Here is a 22,116-nt window from a genome sequence, read left to right on the forward strand (position 1 = left end):
TGTCATAGCCTTACCTCAAACCCTGTAATAAAAGTGCTAATACTGTGGGTTTCACTTGGTGTCTTATCCTACATTCCACGCCCTCCTGGAGCGCCAAGTTTGACGCCTTACTAGGATTTCAGTGAGTTCACCAAATACTATTTTTACCTTACGAGGGATTTTAACAATCTTAACAGAACAAAAGTAGAAGAAAATGAACCAACTCCAAGTATTGGAGTTGCTAAGTCTGGGTGGCTAAACAATTGATCCTGGATCGGATGTGACCCTGAGCAGTGAAGTCCAAGGAGAGGGAATGAGGGGTGGGGGAGCTCCCTCTTTTATGATTCAACATTATTCGTTACTTCAACAAGACCTTTAAGTCCGTACCCTTCGGGAAGGTGTCCGGTTTTGCAGTGTTGCATTCTCCCTGACGAGAGATAAATTCACATCTTGCATGGCCAGCGTTGCATAATAATCTATTGCCCTGTCATCCTGATGCATTGGTCTGATCTGAGTCAGCATTATTAAAATGTAATACAACACCCTGCTGCTGCTGTATGATAACTAATGGGGGCCATCGGGAAGTCCTATCCCCTCAGTTGCTGCTCCTCTCTGGGTCCACTGCACTCATACGGACCCTGTTTTACTCATTTGTCCTGTGTGACCCCAGGGCTGAGATGCTTTCTCCTGGGAGGGTGCCTACTTTTCCCCCAAAACAGATTGTCTCAGAGTTCCCTGCCTTTATATTTTCCTGTTATTACTGATGGAAAGCACATATTTATCTTTGATGAACAGGAATGGAACGAAGAGAGGAGACTAAAGACCCATTCATATGAAATCCCCTGCTCACCCAAGTCAGTACAGATGAGCACATCGCCTTAAGTTCACCCTCCTTTCGATTTACCGACCACTTCTCTGCACACTCAACAGTTGTTTGAGTATTGTAGTGAACCCACATTCTTTCTTTGGCTCAACCTGTTCTAATTAATGCCCAGATTGTCAAGGTTTGGCCTGGGAGCTCCTGGGTTTGGCCCCTTGTCCTCACAGCATTGTCCCCCGCAGGCTTGAAAGCATTCCTGCTTTCTGGCAACAAGATGTTCCAGACCCATCCGATTTTTTTTTTCCTGCCTCAAGATACAGAATCAGCTGTCCTCCCTGGAATCCTCATGCCTGTCAGTGGAGGATGGTATTGGAGACCACAGGCTGGGTGAGCTTGGTCACCTTGGGGCGTTGGGACACAGCGGGGACAGGGGCAGGAGTGCTGCCTTGGTGGCAACAGAGACAAAAGACTTATTTATTTTATTTTTTATTTTTGTATTTTTCCGAAGCTAGAAACTGGGAGAGACAGTCAGACAGACTCCCGCATGTGCCCGACTGGGATCCACCCGGCACGCCCACCAGGGGGCGAGGCTCTGCCCACCAGGGGGCGATGCTCTGCCCCTCCAGGGCATCGCTCTGCCGCAACCAGAGCCACTCTAGCGCCTGGGGCAGAGGCCAAGGAGCCATCCCCAGCGCCCGGGCCATCTTTGCTCCAATGGAGCCTCAGCTGCGGGAGGGGAAGAGAGAGACAGAGAGGAAGGAGAGGGGGAGGGGTGGAGAAGCAAATGGGTGCTTCTCCTATGTGCCCTGGCCGGGAATCGAACCCGGGACTCCTGCACGCCAGGCCGATGCTCTACCACTGAGCCAACCGGCCAGGGCCAAAAGACTTATTTTTAAGGTAATGTGTTTATACTCCTCTTTCCAGCATCACACAATGTGCCTTGTGGCTTCTGTCTGCTTTTCTCACAGTACGAACCTTCAGTGACCACTGAGTCCCTCTGCTCTAACCCAAACAAGGAGTCATAAATTCAGCCTCACCTGTCCTCCCCCCCCCCACACACACACACCCATTCCTGCAGGGGGAAGGGAGCAGGACAGATTTATTTCCCCACTGATGGAAACTGGGTCACCACCTCACCCTAAGAAGGTCACAGTCCCTTCCCCGTAACGATTTGGTTCTATTGTTTCCTCCATTGTCTACTCCAGGAGAATGGGGGCAAAGCGCATGATCAGCTTTGTGTGTGGGGCAGATTCCACTGGGAGCTGGGTTGGGATGGTTTTGAGATGGGCAGGGTGGAGGTAGGAAGATTGTTGAGGAGTCTGTCGCGACCAGTTGGGAGCAAGAACCTTAACCCAAGGAAGCAGCAGAGACTTGGAGATTATTGGGTGTCTGGATGGAAAAGTGATGCCATGTGTCTGGTTCTTTTCTCTGCAGGGATGGTGGTACCAGCTGCTAAGTGAGAGAGAGAGAAGAGGGTGGACATATGGTCCTGTGAGGGGCCCGGGGAGAATTAGGCTTTGACCTGTTGAGTTTAAGGTGGTTCCGTTTAGACAGAAACACCCAGCATTGAGTTGGGCACATGGGTCAAAATTTGTAACATGAGCCACAGAGAAAGCCTCCCAAGCTAAAGGCAGGTGGTTTGGGGCTTCTGCTGCCAAAGGGTGTCCTCTATGGGCCGTCCTCAGCCAGGGCTGTTTGCTTACACTGCTAGGAAAGAGTTGGAGACTCTTCTGTTTTTCTGATTCCCATTTTGTCTGTTTTTGTGAGGAACCCCTGATGTTTTTACTTAACACCAGTGTTCCAAACAAAATTAGCAAATAACCCAAGAGGTGGGGACCCAGAGAAGGGACTAACCACCTCTCCCTGGGGTGATCCCTAGAAGACCAGGTAAGGGGCAGGGGGTGGAAACCCAGAACCAAGGCATCAGAGCTTTAGGAGCGAGTCCTGGCCGTTCCAGAAGATGGTTCTGCCTCCCCAGGTTCTCCTGGCAGGTTCTGGAGCTTCGGGAGGAACCGCAGCAGTGAGAAAAGGGGACTTTCTCCCGTTTCCCAAACAGCCATCCGGTGGTGCTCGCTGTGGGGAGCGTCCGGCCTGAGCAGCACCCACCCCAGAGCTCAGCCCCGGCCAGGGCAGTGGCGGGCCCCACCCTCCGGGGAGACAGCGGGGCTCCTCCTCGGGACTCTGCAGGCCTGCGCTCCTCCGAGAGCGTTGTCTGGATTGAGACAGGCGCTAGACGGCCTGTTTTCACTCAGGGGCTGGACACGGCAACTTGGATCTCCGTTTGCCTAATCTACTGTTGGGTTATTCTTTCCCCTCTGCTGATTATAAGAAATAGCCAAATGTAATCAACCCTTCACCCTCATCGCTGTTCTGCACGCTGAGCCAGAGAAAGTCAGACCTGGAGAAGGATCGCTCCCCCGGCCACCTGCTCGTCTAGGGGCCCTGTTTCTAGCTGCCTCTCTCCCCTCTCCCCAACATGAATGTCTGCTCTGTCTCCTCACTGCCCCCGCTCCCGCCATTCCCGCCTTTCAGCCTGAGCTACCAGCTCCCTGCCCAGGGTGCCCTTCCCACTTCTGTATACCGGGTGGGGTCTCCGCCATCCTTTGAGGCTGAGCTCGGCCTCCATTGCATGTAGCCTGTCTACTCTCGAGATCACAATAGAGTGTGACACAGACCCTGCCTTCCAACAGCTTCTCGTACAGATGGAGACCCAACATGTACATTAAACGTGACAACACGTGTGGGAAGGATAAGAACCCCTCTTGGGTGTCTGGAGGAAAACCCCAAGAAGACTTAGCCCTTTGTTGTCTTCTTTTCTCCCAGGAGCTTTGGCCTGTCACCTCATTGTCACCTCACTGCCACCCCAGCCCTTATTCCTGCCTGGGTTGGGCTGTGGGCCTGAGTTGGCCCCAGAGTCCAGCTGCTTGCCGAGGTTGTTGAGAAATGAGTTTCTGCTGTGGTAGGACTTCCTATTCTCTAGAGTTCGGGAGTGATGTGAATCTGATATACATGGAGTAGAACCTTGTGATTAGCACCCACAAGCACCTAGGGACAGGTGCACCTCCTTCCTGAGCCTCAGCCCCCCCCCCCCAACACCGACCTAGCGGGTGACAGGATACAAGAGCATGCGCATGGAGCATTTAGCCTCCGGCCCATGGCACTTATGAACAGCTCCTAGCATCAGCATTGCTGTGGTGGGTACGTCCCACCCTCACCCCCACCCAAACCCTCACATAGATTTACGCTCTGTTCTGCATCCGTCACTCTTAAGTTTAAAGTAGGGTCCCTCATGGTCGAGGTTTACAAATGCAGCAGGGAAGAGGGCCAAGGTTTCAGAGCCAGAGAGACTGTGGGAATCGCTAGCGATGCCTGTGCCTCAGCTGCTCGGGCTGCCTGCGTTGTGAGCTCGCCTGGTGCAGACACAGCTGACACCCAAGGTGACCTTCCTCCGCTTTCTCCCCCCTCCGGTCCCGGTCCCGGTCCCACTGCCACACACGACAGCCCTGGCGCCCCTGCCCCTCCAAAGCAAATGTATGCTCACATTTATAAAGTAACAGTCTTCAACTATCGGGGGATAATTTATAACGCCAAAAACAAATGTGATAGACTCTACAGACATTAGAATGGATCAGTGCAAAGATGACAGCATGGAAATATGTTTATAAGCTAGTTCTAACTAAAATAAGCAGAACACGAAATTGTTTATAAAACACTGATTAGAGCTAAGTAGAAAAACTTATTTCTCTGACCAAAGGTTGGAAAGAGTCACAAATGAAAACAGTTATGTCAGGAGTAGAGGTAGGATTAGACGCTGGAGTGTTTTTTCTTCAAATTCCTCTTAATTTTATTGTCAAGTTATGTTAATAATAAAAATGTCATATAAAATTGAAGTGCTGGTGCACTGTCCCATCCTAAGTGTGTTCATGTCAGGCTGATCACAGCTCGCGGCTACCTTTCCCTGGTGATTTGGAGCTGAAAGAAGGCTCTTGGAGTGGAGGTGAGGTCTTGGGTGGGGCAGAGTGGGGCAGTTCCCTGCTGTCCCAGCACCTGGCGTGTCTCCTCACAGTGCTGGGGAAGCCAGGCCCTGGTGGCCACAGAGCCCGTCACACTTCCCTGGTGTCTTCCCATGAGCCCTGTACCCAGGGGTCAAGAGGAAAACAGGAAATGGTACCAAGGAGGGGACAGGCAGATCCATCCAGGGTACAGTGTGAGTGACAAAGGCAGGAAGCAAGACACTGGGGTCTCAAAAGACGAGGCTTTAGGCCCAGGAAGAAGAGCTCAGCGCTCACTGGGTGAGGCCCATGCCGGCAGGCAGCGTACTCCAGGAGAGAAAGCTCAGACTTGGCAACCTGGGTTTAGATCCCTCCATCACTTACTACCCAGGTGGTGTGGAACGAGCTGTTACCCTCCCCGTGCCTTAGTTTTCTCATCTGTGAAATGAGCACTAATGATCCCAGCCTGAGTATTAATTCTTCTGAGGCCAAGGACATGAGAGCACAGTGCCTGCACGTGGCGGGCACTTGATAAATATGGGTCTCCAGCACCTGTTCATGGAGCTGGAGGGGCACCCAGGGCCCATGACGGGAGGGAGAGAGTGCCATGAGTTGGCAAAAGGCATCGAAACCCCAGGCAGTTTCCAGGTGTGTGTGGTCCAGGAAATCTCTGGGAATGATTTGTCTAGATTTCTACCCCGACCTATTCATGTCTTACCATCACCGTCTGAATCAGTCTCAGTAGCACAAAAACTCTAAATCTGCTCCCCAGAGTTGGGAGGCGAGTGATGTCTCGTGGGACCTCGCCCTTTGGCTTTGATAAAGGTCAGCAGAGGGGAGGGGCACCCTGGGCCAGCTCTCTGATCGAAGTCGAGATGATCTTGTAACCTCTCCTGACCCCGGGTGCCAGTCCAACACCTCAATTCTGAAATGATGGGTGGACGCTGTCGCCTTGCGTGTGGTCTGCCCCCTGTGACAGGAAGGGAGTTGCGTTAGAACTCGGGACCCTGGCGCTGGATTCGTACCCTGGGCCCACCATGTGTTGCATGTCCTCAGGCAAGGACCTTGACCTTTTGGGTTTGCAGATTCCTCAGGGGCAAAATGACCAAGCTTTGGACTTCATCAGGGGTTCTCATCCCCACGCACAGTAGGATCACCTAGAGCTCTACCAGAACCAAACAGACCACAGGCTGCCCAGAGAGTGAAACTGTGGGGCTTGGGGGGGGGGGGGGGGGCATGGGAATTACTTTCAAGTTCCCAATCACCTTTTTTCAAACTTGGCCTCGCCTTGGAGTCCCCTGAGGCGTTTTAAAGACTACTGACGCCTGCGCTCCACCCCCAGCGAAGTAGTTATCAAAGCCCCCCAGGTGATCCTAAGATGCAGCGAAGACACATCTCACCTGGGGGCGCCTGCGCAGGAGCTCACATTGCGCCTGCGCGCTTTGGCTTTGTGAAGCGTAGTCCTGCTCAGCAAGAGGGCCTGGTGGGCCCAGAGACGGGAGGGACCAGGGCAGCTGTGAAGCTGGGGTCCCTGAGATGGGCAGACAGCCCCCGGCAAGGTGAGTGTGCTGGCGGGATAGGGGACGCTTGGGGCCGGGTGTCCGTGGCCTCATCCCTGGGGGGGGGGGGGGGGGGGGGGGAGGGTGACGGCAACCACAGGAGCCCAGGAAGGGGAAGGGCAGGAGCCCCAAACGCAGCCCACGCTGGAGCCTTGGGGTTTCCGTCTGGGTTTGAGTACTGGGGGATCCCGGGTGTGTCCCCCGTGCTCTCCATGTATTCACTCTTTCACACGTTTTCCACCAGTGTTTATGAAAAGAGGAATCGGTGTAGGGTCAGGAGGGGAACATTCCGGTAGGGGGACAGACAGGCAGAGGCTGGGGCGGGGGACCTGCCATGGCGCAGGGGAGAGCCAGGCCGCCACGCCCTGGAGCCATGCTGGGAAGCCTGGGCCTTATCCTGGTGCCCCCGCCTCTCGCACCTGAGCCGCAGTTAGGCCAGGTAGCATCATGGTCTTTGGAAGAACCAGTGCTGCTCTCCCGGCCACCACCTGCTGTCATGGGACCCCCACTCCTAGGAACCAGAATTCTGGGAGTCCAAGGGGGTGTCTCAGTGCGAGCCAGGACAGCAGTGTGTGCCCCTCAATCCTGCGTGCCTCTCTCCCAGCCCAGGCCCTGTGCTGCGAGCCACTGCCAGTGTTCCTCAGAGCCCAAGGGGGGTCCCTGGGTCACTGGGGAGGCATCTCTGTACAGTGCTTTATCATGTGGGCCTCGCTCCGAGCGGCCTGTTCTTCAGAAGACACTCCTCTCCTGGGACAGCCACCCCAAGCCACCTTCTACCCTTTATTCCTTTAGGACGAGTTCTCCCATGAGCCCTGCTAGAAACGGGCCCTGGCAGACCACAGCATCCAGGACCCTGGGACCCACAGGTGCAGCGGGCAACAGCAAGCACGTGGAACAGGAAGGTAAGCCAGAGAGTGCCATCTGCTTTCTTTCGTAGAAAAATAGTATCTATGGAAAACTGAAAATCCATTTGTCATTCTCGGGCAGGGGCAGGCTCTTGGGCACTGAGACTTGAGAATGGAGGGAGACGAGGCGTCCACCCCACCACAGCCACCCCTAGCTGTTAGCGTGGTGCAGTGTGCAAGTGTGTATGCAGGCGTTTCCTCAGGAGGCGTGCAGCGAGCGTATGAGGCGGGTGTCGTTCTTGTCTTTGTTTCACAAATGAGGAAACCAAGGCTCAGAGAGGTTCAGTGGCTTGCCCAGGGTTGTGCAGCTTGGACAGAAAATCCCAGTCCAAGTGTCTTGGCTCCAAATGTAGTGGCTACCTCGAACTGCTGACAGCATTTCTTAAACTATGAAGTGTCACACGATGTCAGGCACTAATAATTATTATCACTTCCACCACGCGGAGCTTGGCTGGAGGCCCTGGAGCAGCCTGGGCTCCAGCCCTGCTGCCCCGAGCATGCTCCCCTTCCCACTCGCCTGTCCCTAGCTGGCCCGATGGAAAGCCACCATCAGGAGTGGGGAGAGCTGCCTTGAGACTCATGGCCAAGGCGCCACGCGCATCCCCGTCCAGTTTCCCATAAGTCCCTGTATTGTCAGGCTATCCAGACTCTCAAGTGCATAAAGGGACACTGAGGTCCTGCAAGCTGCCCCCACTGTTCCAACTGCTGTGCTCAGGTCATGGGACACCCGTGGGACGTATGACAGTGGTCTGCCTGAGGGCTGTGAGGCTGGGAGGGGACAGGCCCTGGGATGCCATGTGGGCATCCTGGCTCAGAGCCATTTGAGCTTCTCGGGTGTGGACTTCGTGCGGCCCCCAAGGTTGGCTTTTGCTGGAACGTGACTTCCTGTGTGTACGGTGTTGGGAGAGATGGGGGAATGCAGAGGACAGGGCAGGCGGGGGAGGCTCTGAGGTTTGGGGGAGCCAGATACTCCCTAAGAAACATGTCAAAGCATACAAGGCTGGGAAACATGGGTTGCATTTTCCCGAAGAATACACACTGAAAAACTAAAGGGCGAGGATGGGGGTGGATTTTTTGTTTGTTTGTTTTTTGTTTGTTTTTTTGTAATTGAGTATGTCTCTTCCAAAGCCTCTTTGGGAAAATTTTACTAGCAACCAAACCACTTAAAACCTCCTGAGGTGTTAACCAGACATGAGCCATCCAAGTGACCTCTCACCCTGCTCAGCAGGCTAGCTACTTGTCTGCCCCTCCCGGGTTCTGAACACACGCCCCTGCCTTGGCCACCCCCGGAGACTGCATGCATGGGAGGGGGAGATGATGATGGCAGGTGTTCCCCTCGCCACCTGGCACTCTGGGGCCTGTTGGGGCTGTTTGCCTGGCTTCATCCGCTGTGAGCTCCAGATGTTGACTGCAAGTCACAAGGAGACCAGTGGGTCTGGGCTTCACCTCTCCTTGCTGTAGATGCCCCCCCTGACAGATGGGAATAATATAGCACTTATCTCATATTTAAAATGCTCAGATTTGTGCCTTGCAAACTTTTAAGTGTTTAGCACTCAAAAAATAATGGCTTTAATTATGATGACATAGGCTGTGTATGTCAGTACCTAGGGTGGAGTTCTTTAACTTGGGACTTTATGAAGGCGACAGAAGGATTCATTGACAGTTCCTTTATTTATTCAGCAAATATTTATTGAGGGCCTATATTGCGCAGGTGACATTTGAGCAGAGACTGGAAGGAGGTAAGGGAGCGAGTGAGCCACACTGGTATCTGGAGGAAGGTGTCTGGGTGGAGGGGACAGCTTGTGCAAAGCCTGACATGTCCCGGAGAAGGAAGGAGGCCAGCAGGGTGAGGGGAGTGAGCAAGGGGTGGGGGGACAGTGGAGCTATTTCTGGGCAAGTTTGTCACTTCCTGAGATGGCCGACAGCCCTGCTGGTCCCTCTGACCCGGGTCCGCTGTAGCCAGTCTCTGACAAGGGCTCTGGCTGTGCAGTCAGCGTTTCTTCTGTGCTGGTCATGAGGGATATGGGTAGAGGGCAGGGAGCGTTGTTAGTTTAAAGTGTTTTGAAAGGAAGTATCTCTTCTTGCTCTTATTTTCCACTTGGATTTAAATTAGACCACCTCTCCCCTAAAAAGAAATTTTTCCATTCCCTCCTGACACATCTACCCTCAGCCACAGAGCACAGGACCTAACTACCTAGTTACATAATGGCAGTGTTAGGACCTGCATCACAGTAACCCTATGAAAGCGGTAATGCCTTAATCCTCAGACCCAATATCCAGGCAGAAAGGGATGTGAGACCTACATATCAGAGAGGCAAGATCTGAACCCAGGTTTCTTGACTCCCAATGCCTATGGTTGTTTCACTACATCACTTGGCCACTAGGGGCCCCCCACATAACATTCTGTGCTATCTTGCCCATGGAGCCCTCCCCTTGATTCTGGGTTGGCCCCATGACCTTTTTTGACCAATAGAACATAGTGAAGGTGACACTAACTTTTGAGGCTGGACCTTAAGAGGGCTGTAGAGTCTTGTAAGCTTTCACCATTTGGAACAACCCCTCTTGAAAACCTGCTGTCATGTAATAAATCCAGCCATCCTGTGGCCACTATTCTGTGAAGTCCAAGCCCCATGCAGGGAGCGAGGCTACGTGAAGCATATGAATGAAGCCTCTTGATCTTCCAGCCGAGCCATCGGCCAGATACAGCCAAGTGAATGGCTCCAGCCAACACACATGGGGAAGAGCCACCAGGCTGAGCTCTGCCTGAATTCCTGACCCACAGAATCTTAGACATATAAAATAGTTCCTGTTTTAAACCACTAAGTGTTGGGGTACTTTGGCATAATAAATAGATAATCAAAATATCTTTATAATGCAAGAGATGAGTAGCTGTCAGTTTGATCCCTCCTTCCTTCCTTCCTTCCTTCCTTCCTTCCTTCCTTCCTTCCTTCCTTCCTTCCTTCCTTTCCTTCCTTTCCTTCCTTCCCTTCCTTCCCTTCCCTTCCCTTCCCTTCCCTTCCCTTCCCTTCCCTTCCCTTCCTTCCGTTCTTCCTTCCCTCCACAAATGTTTGTAAAGCACCTACCACACACCAGGCCCTGTGCTCTGTACAGAAGTGAACAGGGCAGTCCCTGCCCTTCTGTAGCCTAATGGTAACAGGAAAGACTCTGTGTAACCAGGTGTACACGTGGAAGTGATGTTGACCGTTACAGAGCACAAAAAGGGCCTGAACTCTGGGGTTCTTGATTTCACCTGGAGCACAGATGGCACATGAATGAAATAAGAATGTGTAGGTATTTCTCAAATAGACAAAGGAAAAGGGACATTCTAGGCAGAGGAACTAGTTCCAAGACAAAAGGCACAAGGGTATGACATGAAGGCATGCGGAGGGGTGTGTTGGGCTCCTCCTAGGATTCTCAGCTGACCTGTAAGCTGTCCTTGTCCCCATCCCCAGCTCATGGGCCAGCTTCACTGGCATTAACTGCCTTTTGTGTATCATGTAAGTCATTACCTAAAATGCTGAACAGGATAAAGCCAGGCCAGATGCATCCTGTATATGCCAATTTAGGTCTGCCCTGACCCCTGCCACGCCCCTGACAAAATTCCGTGAATAAACACTTTTCAGGTACTTTGGTGGAATCGGCTATAAACCCATCTGTGTTGTCAGCTCAGGCTGCCACAACAAAACACCAAAGTCTGGACGGCTAACACAAGAGGTTTTGTTTTCTCACAAATTCTGGAGACCCAAAGTCCAAGATCAGGGTGGCAGCCTGGTTGGGTTCTGGGAAGAGCCTTCTTTCTGCCTTGCCATCTTCTGTGTCCTCCCATGGTGGAGGGAGCAAGCTCTGGTGTCTCTTACTCTTACTCTTCTTATAAGGGCACTAATCCCATCAATGAGGGCCCTGACCTCATCACCTAAACCCAGTCACCTCCCAAAAGCTTCAGCTCCAGTGGGGGTTAGGGCTTTGACATACAAATTTGGGGGCTTGCGGGGGGGGGGGATAATTCAGAACGCCATCTAGCCAGGTTATCATCGAATGGCATTTCCCCAACCTGACCTTGAGGTTAGAATGGGAGTCTTCATTAAGGTTCATGTTTCAACCCAGAGTGGGATGTCCCACTGATCCTCCAGTCTGGCGACCCCACTATTAAAGAAAATGAGATCATGTCCTCTACTAAAAGCTCATAAATTATGCGTTTAATAACCTTTCCAAAGGGTTTTGTCAAGGTTCATGTCTGTCAGTGTTGGAATCTACCTCTTTTTCCATTTTGTTCAAAATCTGCTGGTCTCCCAGCACCTCCTGCCTTCTACGGGACTCCTCAGAGAGAGGGCCAAGCAGTTTGGGGACATTCTCCCCCCCCACACACACACACCCATTGATATGGGGGTGGGAGAGAGGAGGAAGAGAGAGAGAAACATCAACTCGTTTCACCTAGTTGTTCCATTTAGTTGTGCCCTCACTAGTTGCTTCTCACATGTGCCCTGATTGGGGATCAAGCCCACGACCTCTGGTGTGGCCAGGTTGACACTTTACCACCAGGGACATTTTTCACAGATTCTCTCCATGTTCTGGGATGTATCTAAAGTACTTTAAAAGTGCCAGGCACTCCCTTCCTGTGTGACAGAATAATTTCTCGAAATATTAATGTGGGTGTTTTCTCCTTTAAATGTCCTGGTCCTAAGACTGATGAAGGAAACTGAGTCCTTACGTGTCCCTTCCCATGGGGGAGTCTTGTACAATGAGGCCAAAAATAGAAGTACCCATTGGTTGTCTATTTTTGCTACTGGCTGAAGAGAGAAATATTTTTAACAGCAACCAGAAAAATAAAGTACAGGATCCCCTGAAGAAGAAGAAGAAAAAAGAAAGGGAGGGAGGGAGGAAGGAGGGAAGGAAGGAGGGAGGGAAGGAAGGAAGGAGGGAAGGAGGGAGGGAGGGAAGGAGGGAGGGAGGAAAGGAGGGAGGGAGGGAGGGAGGGAGGGAGGGAGGGAAGGAGGGAGGGAGGGAGGGAAAGAGGGAAGGAAGGAAGGAGGGAAGGAGGGAAGGAGGGAGGGAGGGAGGGAGGGAAGGAAGGAAGAAAGGAAGGAAGGAAGGAAGGAAGGAAGGAAGGAAGGAGGGAAGGAGGGAAGGAGGGAAGGAGGGAAGGAGGGAAGGAGGGAAGGAGGGAAGGAGGGAAGGAAGGAGCCAATGGTAGTGGGTGGGAACAGGACCAGGCAGTGCTAAGGAGGTGGTCAGACCTGGGTGGTGGGCTGGCTGAGGGGTACCCTTGGAGAGGCTAGGGCATGAGTACTGGGGCGCCACATCTCGGCAACAATTTCCACATCCCACACATGGCTTTGAGACAGAGAACCTTCCAGGGGCCACTGTGAGTTGGGATAAGGAAAGTGTCCGCTGCCATAATGACCTAGAGCTGTGTGACCTTGGGCAAGTTCCTGTACCAATCTGGGTCTCAGATTTTCATCTGTCAATCAGAGGTGTTCCTAATTGCTTGTCTCAGGATTGTTAGGAGGATTGAAGGAATTCATAGAGGTGATTGAGGATTTAGAACAGGGCCTGGCCCTCAGTGCTCTGCTGCTGCTAATGACTGATTGTTCAGAGGGGCAGCCTCTAGTTCTGGGGAAAGGAGGAGCTGTGGTGATCATTTCTTTTTATTGAGTTCCCTGCCAAGGTGGCAGGGTAGGAACTTGGAGTCAAGTTGAAGTCAGTTTGAGGAAAATAGACACCTGTGTGCTTTCTTGCCCACTTGAATGCTGGAAGCCGGGCTCTTACCCGCTGCCCTCCCCACTCATGGCAGGATGCCACTTACCCTTTAAATTGCAGTTGTTTGTTTTTCCCTTTACAGAGCAGATAGTGGCTGAGTGAGTTCTGACCTCCACTAACATTCATCACCTTCTTATTCCTCTCATTATTAATCTTCTAACCAAAGTTAAAAAAAAAAAAAAACTGTGACAGAATGGCCCACAAAGATGTTCCCTTCCTAATCCCCAGAACCTGCGAATGTGTTATGTTGCATGACAATGAAGATGTATTAGATAGAATGAAGGTTGTTAAAACAGCCTGCCCTTAAAATGGAGAGATGATTCTGTGTTGTGTGGATAGCCCAGTATTTATTACAGGGGCTCTTAAGAGGGGGAGAAAGAGGCAGAAGAGGCCAGTGATGTGATCCCCGCAGGACCCACCTGCCATTGCTGGCTTTGCAGCTGGAGGGAGGGGGCGGGCAGCAGGGACCGCAGGCGCCCTCTAGAGGGTGGGAAAGGAAGGGAAACAGATTCTCCCCGACACCTCCCAGAGGAAGGCTGCCCTGCAGGCACCTTGGTTCTCCCCCACTGGGACCAGTCAGACCTGAGATCTCGTAAGATTATAAATTTGTGTTCTTTTAAGCCACTAAATGTGTAGTTATTTGTTACAGCAGTTATAGAAAACAAATATACAAACAACAACAATGATAAGAACCAATCAAATAAAAACACTTTTTTTTTCTTTTTTACAAAGCTCAGTGTTCGAGGTCCTGAGACTATTCAGAGAGCGTGCCTTTCTCTTGAGTCCACGCTGGTTTCTCTGCCCTGAGCTCGTCCCGGGACGGGTGTGTGTGCTTTTACCAGGAGCTTGGGGAAAAGACAAGTCCTGTCTCTGTAGACATGTCTCTCGTCTTCGCTGAGGCTGTTCTTGGTTCCATACCCAGAATGTGCATTTCCAGCGTCCTGTTTCTTTTTCATGTCTCGGGGGCCGTGCATGCCTTCCCTCTGGACTTCCTGAATCCCTTCCCTAAGGCCTGGCACCTGGGACTGACGAGGGAGAGGTGTGCCAGGTGTGAGGACCCTGCCGTGTAGAGTCACTTACCACGTGCTCATAATCTGATTGATGGCCAGGATCATAGGAAGTTGCCATGGTTTTTTTTAGATCTAAAAAAGTCAAGATCGCTAATAATTCCATACAGTTGAACTCACGAAGAGAGAAGACATGTAAATAGCTACCAGTGTGGGAAATACATAAGGAGAAGGGGAGAGGTGGTGGAGGGGACAAATAAAGAAGGAGATAGTAACCGGAAGTGCTCTGAAGAAAACCACACCCTGTTGTGGGAAGCTCCTGGGAGCCAGTGGGTGGGTGGTCAGGAAAGGGGACTGACGTGCCCTGTGCAGGAGCTTGGCCCCGTACCCAAGGAAGACTCGGGGAGCACTTCCGTTCCCCAGTAGTACCACATGCTGTTTATCCACTCATCCACTGATGGACCCTTGGGTTGCTTCTACGTTTTGGGTATTGTGAATAATATTGCTGTGAACACAGGCGTGCAAAGATAGCTTCAAGTTTTCAGTTCTTTTTGCTAGTGGGATTGCTGGATGATACAGTAATTCTATTTTTAATTTTTAAGGCACTTCCATACTGTTTGCCGTAATGGCTACACCATTTTACATTCCCACCAGCAGTATGCAAGGGTTCCGGGTTCTCCACATCCTCGCCTGCACTTCCCATTTTCTGTTATTTGGGGTTTTGTTTGTTGTTTGTTTTGAGAGTAGGCATCTCAGTGGGTATGAGGTGTCATCTCACGTTTGTAGATGGCTCTTGTTGAAGCCACTAACTCCTGGGTCGGTTTGTCACGCAGCGATTGGTAACCAAGCCCCCGAGTCGCGGTTCCGGTGCTTCCCTGGCTGTCTGGTTATCATGGTGGCCTCTCTCCAAGGCGACACGCTTATCTCCTCACAAGCTCTGCCATCTGTACTTTTTAATTTTTTTGTACTTGGTCAGAATTAAGTCCAGAGTAGCTGCCCCCTGAAGAGGCCATTGGGAAAACATCTGGAGAATTTCCCTAACACTGTTTTCAGAAGAATTAGACACCACTCCTCCCTTGGCTTAATGTCACCCTTTGGGGTTGGCTCCACAGGTGACCTGTGTAGGAAATACCTGCAACTCCTCCTCAAAGGTAGAAGTTTGAAGGCCATGGCGGCCGCCCTCACTGACCCTCATACACAGAGACCAGTCCAGGAGTGTGCCCCCTTCGATCTCGCACTCCCAAGGCCCTGTGCAGTTCTTCCCGTGTTCCCTATCTATCTTCCCATGCCCCCCCACGTTCGCATCCTCAAGTACAAGGTCAGACATTACTGACACAAGTTATGAGGAAGCACAACCACGGTCAGCCAAGGACAGGCCGGCTAGCGGCCCTGAGCCCTCTGCTAGCCTGAAAGCTGGGAGCGAGAGGCGCCAACCAGCTGGGAGCAGACGAGAGGGTCCTGGGATCACCTGGCGGTGCTTTCATGAATCGCAGTGTTCAGGCCACCTCTCTGGGCGTGGGACTTGGATGTCAGCATTGACTGGTGACTCTTATAGATACAGCCAGGTTTAAGAACCAGTGATCTTCACCCATCGTCAAACACAGACCTGCAGCAGAGGTTTTTTTAAATTGTGGTAATACTCACAAAATATATAACTAACATTTTAAATGGTACACTGCAGTGGCATTTAAGGTAGTCATGGTGTTATACAACCCTCACCTCTGTCGAACTCAAAAACCTTTTTTACATATGTTTTCATTGCCTTTTATTCCCTTCTAAAGGAAGCCCCATACACATTAAACCCTGTGCACAATAAGCCGTCACCCCTGGCCCCATCCACAGCCCTGGGCAGCCACTAATCTGCCTTCTGTGTCTTGATTTACCTCGTCTAATCTCATATAAATGGAACCATATAATATGTGAACTTTAGTTTCTGGCTTCTTGCGCTTAGCATAGGTTCATCGTGGTGTAGCGTTATCAGAACTTCATTCCTTCAAATAGCTCAGTAATGTTCCGCTGTGTGGATAGAGCACTTTGTCTATCCATTCATCAGCTAAAGGACATTTGGACTGTTTCCACATTTTGTGAGTGATGCTGCTCTGAACATTCATGTACAGGTTTTTGTTTGAGTATCTGTTTTTGATTCTTTGGGGTATATATCCAAGACTGGAATTGCTGGGTCATATGTAACTCTATGTTTAACTTTTTGAGGACCTGCCAAACTGTTTTCCGCAGCAGCGGCGCCATTTTACATCCCACCAGCGATGTCTAGGGTGCCAATTTGTCCACATCCTCGTCAGCACTTGTTATTTTTTATTTTCTTTCTTATTATAGCCATTCTAGTAGGTGTTGGAGGGGTAGCTCGCTGTGGCTTTAATTTTCACTCCCTAATGGCTGGTGATATTGGGCATCTTTTCATGTGCTTGTTGACCATTTGTGTGTGTCCTTTGGAGAGACATCTATTCAAGACCCAGATATTTCCCCCAATCCTCACGACACCCTGGAGAAGAAAGGATTGTCCATGTTTTTGTAGGTGAAGAAATTGAATCTGAGAGAAGTTAGATTGCCCCATATTTCATCACTGTTGGAAAGCAAGGTCAGCCTGACTCTGAAATTCACACCGCACACACTTCCCAAACGTTCAAGTGCACCGATGCCGGTGCCAGGTGAGAACTGCAGCCAGAGATCTACAGGGTGCAGAGGAGGGCCGAGCGCTAAGAGCAGGAACCTCCAAGGAGGTCTTCAGGTGGGAAGAGGGGAGGGGGTCCCACATGGATTTACGGTGACAGATAGACCGAGTGTAAGGGCACATTGAAGGGGACCCCTTGGGCCAGGCCTGTGTCTGCAGCAGAGAAAGGCACCGTTGTGTGTGTTCAACTGGAGGACGCTTGTGTTCCATGCTCTGCGCTCGCTCCCTTGTGTCCCAGGAGCACTCCAAGCTTGGCTGCACTTGACTCCAGCAGTGAATTCTGGGGTGAACTCAGACAGACCCCGCCTCACCAGGGTCACACAAATGGGAGCAGTAAATCAGTGCTCTGCACGGGCGGCCCCTGCAGCTGCAGGAACCCCAGAGGTGTGAGATGACACTTCTGTTTAACTTCCAGAAAATGGCTTCACCTCTAGTGCATGAGTGCGTGCGTGCATGAACTCTAACACAACCCCTTTAAGAAGCCTACCTTTACCTCTAAATGGTGAAGGCTGAGATTAGGGGTGGGGGGTGCAGTGAGGTGAAAGTTCTGAAGTTCTGATTATCTGAAGCTGAAGAGAAAGAAGGACCAGAGCGCTGCCCTCGGGCTTTGGCAAGCAGTCTTCACCTCTGGAAATGATGCTGAAATTTTTAAGCTAAGCTCTCCTAGGGCTTCCTGTTTCCTATTTGGCCTCTGGTTTCCAGGCAACCCATGAATACCCCTGAACTCCTGAAATGTTCAGGTCTCCAAGCGTCCCTCTGCTGCTCACATCTGTAATGCGTTTCCCATCTGCGGGTCTTCCAGGGCAGCCGTGCGTTCTGCTGTCTCCAGAGCACAATAGCAACTGTGAAGATGCCTTGTGGTGTGCGGGGGTGAGGGGGGTGTTCTCCCCTTTCGTAGGTTAGCTTCATCCAATTTAATAAATCCTGCACAGTCCGTTTGACTGGATCTGGTGTGGGGGTAGGGGGCAGGAAATTTAGGGTTTGCTGCTTTGATTTAGTGAAGAACCGAATCTTGGCAGGAGCCCAGCAGCTAGAAGGAAGGTCGGGGGATTACCGCAGAGCTCGGCCCACTGTCAGCTGGGTGTCTCTCTCTCTCTCTTTCTCTAGCACAGGGGCTGCTCTTGCTTCAGAGGACGTGAAGCCCTTGCTTAGATGCATGGCAAGCAACCAGGATTCTGAGTGCAGAGGACCTCAGTATAAAGTGGAAGGCAGCAGAGGTTTGGTGAATTGCCATTAATGTTTGCATTTAGCATAATTATACAGGATACGTGGTTTTCAAAGTTAAATAGTATTTCAAGGCTTATAACAAAAAACAGGAGCCCTCTGCATCTCCTGTCCCCCTCCGAGCCTCAACCCCATGGACAAACACTTATATTTCTTTCAGCCGGTTTAAAAAACTGACCTCCATATTTATTTATTTATTTTGTTTTTTTAGCTTTTTTTTTTTCTTTCAGTGTTTATGTTATTGATTTTAGAGAGAGAGAGAGACGACAGGAACACTGATCTGTTCCTGTATGTGCCCTGACCGGGGATCGAACTGACAACCTCTGTGCTTCAGCACAATGCTCTAGCCAACTGAGCTATCCGGTCAGGGCTGACCTCCATATTTAAAAGGCTATTTTGTCATTTCTCTCTTTCATTTTAGAGCAGTGGTAGTCAACCTGGTCCCTACCGCCCACTAGTGGGCCGTAGCAGAGCAACCAAAGTATAAATAAAAAGATAGATTTAACTGTAGTAAGTTGTTTTATAAAAATTTATTCTCCAAACTTAGCGAAAATCCGACATAAAGTACTTGGTAAGTAATTATTATGTGCTTTAACTTGCTGTGACTCTGCTTTATAAATTTTATAAAGTAAAGTTACTTCTCTACTTTATAAATCACCATTACTGTAGAACCGGTGGGCGGTTAGAAAATTTTACTACTAACAGAGATACAAAAGTGGGCGGTAGGTATAAAAAGGTTGACTACCCCTGTTTTAGATGTTCTTTATTGACTTTCATAAGGTGACCAACTTTTTTACAATGGAAAGGACAAAAATAAATTGAAGAAAACAATATCATAAATAAAAGAAACATTTTATTCATTGCAACAGTAATACCCTATAATATGATAAATGCATAATAAAAACATAATATTTTACATTGTAATTATGCTTACATGTCTATTAATTTTTAATAATAATTGTAAGAAAAAAGTCCTCAGTTAGATACAAATACATCACATCACACGCAATGGATCAACTCTGTATTGATTGAATAAGGACATTTACAGATTAGTCTTCCAATATCAAAAAGGAGGACATGTAGGAGGACACTTTCGAGGGAGGACGGCACTTACAAAAGAAGGACTGTCCTCTCTAAAGGAGGACGATTGGTCACCTTAACTTTCACCACAAAAGATAAGGATTGTTTCTCTTACACCATATACACACACACATCCATCCACTCCCACCTCACAGTAAGCTGTGTGGCGATATTTAAAAGTCAGTAGTCAGTCGGTATTTGTGTGATTACGGGGTGACTGTGTTCCCAGCCAAGTCTCCTTCTTACCTCTGCCCTGCCCTCACTTTGAGAACTGCCTTTTTTGTTTACCTTATTCTCTGGGTACCTGTCATTAATTTTCCCCCCTCTCTCTACGTGGTCTGACACTGAGTGATGGGACACTTGTTTTCCTCTGTGCGGCTGTCCCCGGCTCTCGGCCTCCTGCTCCTGTCTGAGCCCAAGTCCAGGTTGGAGAGCCCAGGACATCCCTTCACCTTATCCTGGAGGTCCCTCCATCGGGGTTGCTCGTAGCCCCTGTGTTTCTCTTCCTTGGTGTATTCCCTCATTTTTTTTGTACAGCTCCTGCTCCAGTAGCTTCCTGAGAAAAGGGAACGTGGGAGGTAAATTGTTCTAAAGTTGTGCGTGTCCAGAATGCCTTTAGTCTCTCCCCAGGTTTAAGAGCTTGGCTGGAAACCAAGTTTGAAACCAGAAGGCATTTTTCGGATTGTTTTGAAGGGATCACTCCTTGTCCCTGAGCTCCCCGTGCTGCTGGTGAGATGATCCCTCGTCCCCTGTCAGTAGTGATCTTTGTGTGGGATTGATTCTTCCTCTGCCTCTTCATGCTTGGCGGCCAGACAATTCAAGATGAAGTCCCTGCTGTGGGTCTGTTTCCATTCTCTTCCTGGTATGCTGGGTCCTTTCAAACTGGGGATTTATGACCTCAGGCCTGAAAATGTTTCTTGTATTAGTTTATTGATGATCTCCTCTTCTCAATTTCTCTGGTCTCTCCCTGAGAAACTTCTTTAATATATCTGACTGTCTTATTTCCCATTTCTCTGTCTTTTTGTTCTATTTCAGGGAGGAAGTTCCATGAGTTTGTTCCATCCCTCCTACTGAGTTTATTTTGACTATCATATGTTGAAATTCCAAGAGCTATTTCTTTTTCTCTGGGTATTCCTTTATGTATAGCATCCTCTTTTTTTCTTTCTTTTTTTTTTTTTTTTAGTGGCTCTTGATCTTTCTGAAGATCACTGCACTTGTCTGTTTTCTTCAGTACCCTACATTATCCTTGTTTCCAGAATTCTTTTTTTCCTTTTTCTTTTTGTTGCTTTATTTTGATCTCTGTCTTTAATGTCAGGGGTTATCAGGTATGGATTAAAAAAAAATACATGAGCCAAAAAAGCAAAATATAAACAAACCTCCCTTTCTAAATGAAATATAATCAAAACATATAAGCTACCTTCTTTAGGAAGAAAAAAATCAGTGTTTGTTTTGGTTTTTTGTTTTTTGTTTTGTTTTTATAGTAAAATGCTTTGTTAGGTGTGCGGCCAGTAGTCACGGCCCTCGTGGCCATGCACATGCAGGTTCTCATTGGATTCGGGCAGACGGTAAAGAAACAGTGGAGCCAAAAAGTGGTGGGCCATTCCTTTATTTAAGACTCATACCGGCCCTGGCCGGTTGGCTCAGTGGTAGAGCGTCGGCCTGGTGTGCAGAAGTCCCGGGTTCAATTCCCGGCCAGGGCACACAGGAGAAGCGCCCATCTGCTTCTCCACCCCTCCCTCTCTCCTTCCTCTCTGTCTCTCTCTTCCCCTCCCGCAGCCGAGGCTCCACTGGAGCAAAGATGGCCCGGGCGCTGGGGATAGCTCCTTGGCCTCTGCCCCAGGCGCTAGAGTGGCTCTGGTCGCAACAGTGCGACGCCCTAGAGGGGCAGAGCATCGCCCCCTGGTGGGCAGAGCATCGCCCCCTGGTGGGCGTGCCAGGTGGATCCCGGTCGGGCGCATGCGGGAGTCTGTCTGTCTCTCCCCGTTTCCAGCTTCAGAAAAATACAAAAAAAAAAAAAAAAGACTCATACCGGTGGATGAGCAAACAAACACACAGGGTTCCCAAAGCCATTCACACATTCTCTGGTTCCACAACCAGGAGAATCTTCTCCGGGTTTTCCTGGAATCAAAGGCCCCCACAGGTCTCAGCGGAGCTCACAAAAGCCCCTTGCCTCTCACCTCTGGTTCCCCTTCTGCACTCACTCTGCCAACATGGCTTCTTACTCTGCAAAACTGGCTTCTCTCTCTTTACCTGCCATCTTGGCTGCTTTTTTCTCCTTCTCCATCTTTCTGTTTAAAACTTTTTGGCCAGAAAACCCTACCTCCAGCAAACATTAGCATAACAATGGCCCTTCCAAGCAGGAAGGTAATTAGCAATTTCACAGATCACATACCTGGAGATGCCCAGTGACATTTTTAATAATAAAAGTGAGCAAACTCAAATAACACAAACTTTACAAATCCATTTGCCCAACACTCGGTAAAGTCACTGCTGGAAAACTTAGAACCCCAAACCAGATTGCTTTACTATATGCCATTCTCTTCTGATCTTAAAAACCCTGGCACTCAAGAAATAAAAAAGGAGAAACTTCATTTGCATTAAAACTTTTTAATAAAACAAACACAAAGTAAACACCCCTATTCTTGAATTAGCTACCAGATATGTGAAAACTTAAGATTTTTACATTCATCATAAACCTACTGCTATGTGAAGGATATTGGTGATTCGGAGTTGACATAGCCTTTTTCCATTAAAAAGCATGATTTTCAAAACTCAGTGCCAACTCCTAGCAGATAAGAATAATTCTCCCTATTTTAGAGGTGCAGCAGAGGGGTGCTTGTTTTAAATAGTGTTTTAACTGAGCATTTCCCTTAACTCATGAGCAGAAAGCAAAGTGTGTGTGTGTGTGTGTGTGTGTGTGTGTGTGTGTGTGTGTGTGTGTGTTTACTAGTGATTTCCCTCTGTTCTGTGACCCTGGGTGCCTGTGGGGAGGTGGGTGGGCCTCCCTGAAGGTGGAGCCTCTCTGAGGGTGGGGCCAGGGTGTGGACCTGCTTGTTGAGAAGACCCAAATTTCAGGAACTACAAGTCTTTTCTCTAGGGCTGGT

This window comes from Saccopteryx leptura, chromosome 2 (genome assembly GCF_036850995.1).
Source record: "Saccopteryx leptura isolate mSacLep1 chromosome 2, mSacLep1_pri_phased_curated, whole genome shotgun sequence".
Lineage (NCBI taxonomy): Eukaryota > Metazoa > Chordata > Mammalia > Chiroptera > Emballonuridae > Saccopteryx > Saccopteryx leptura.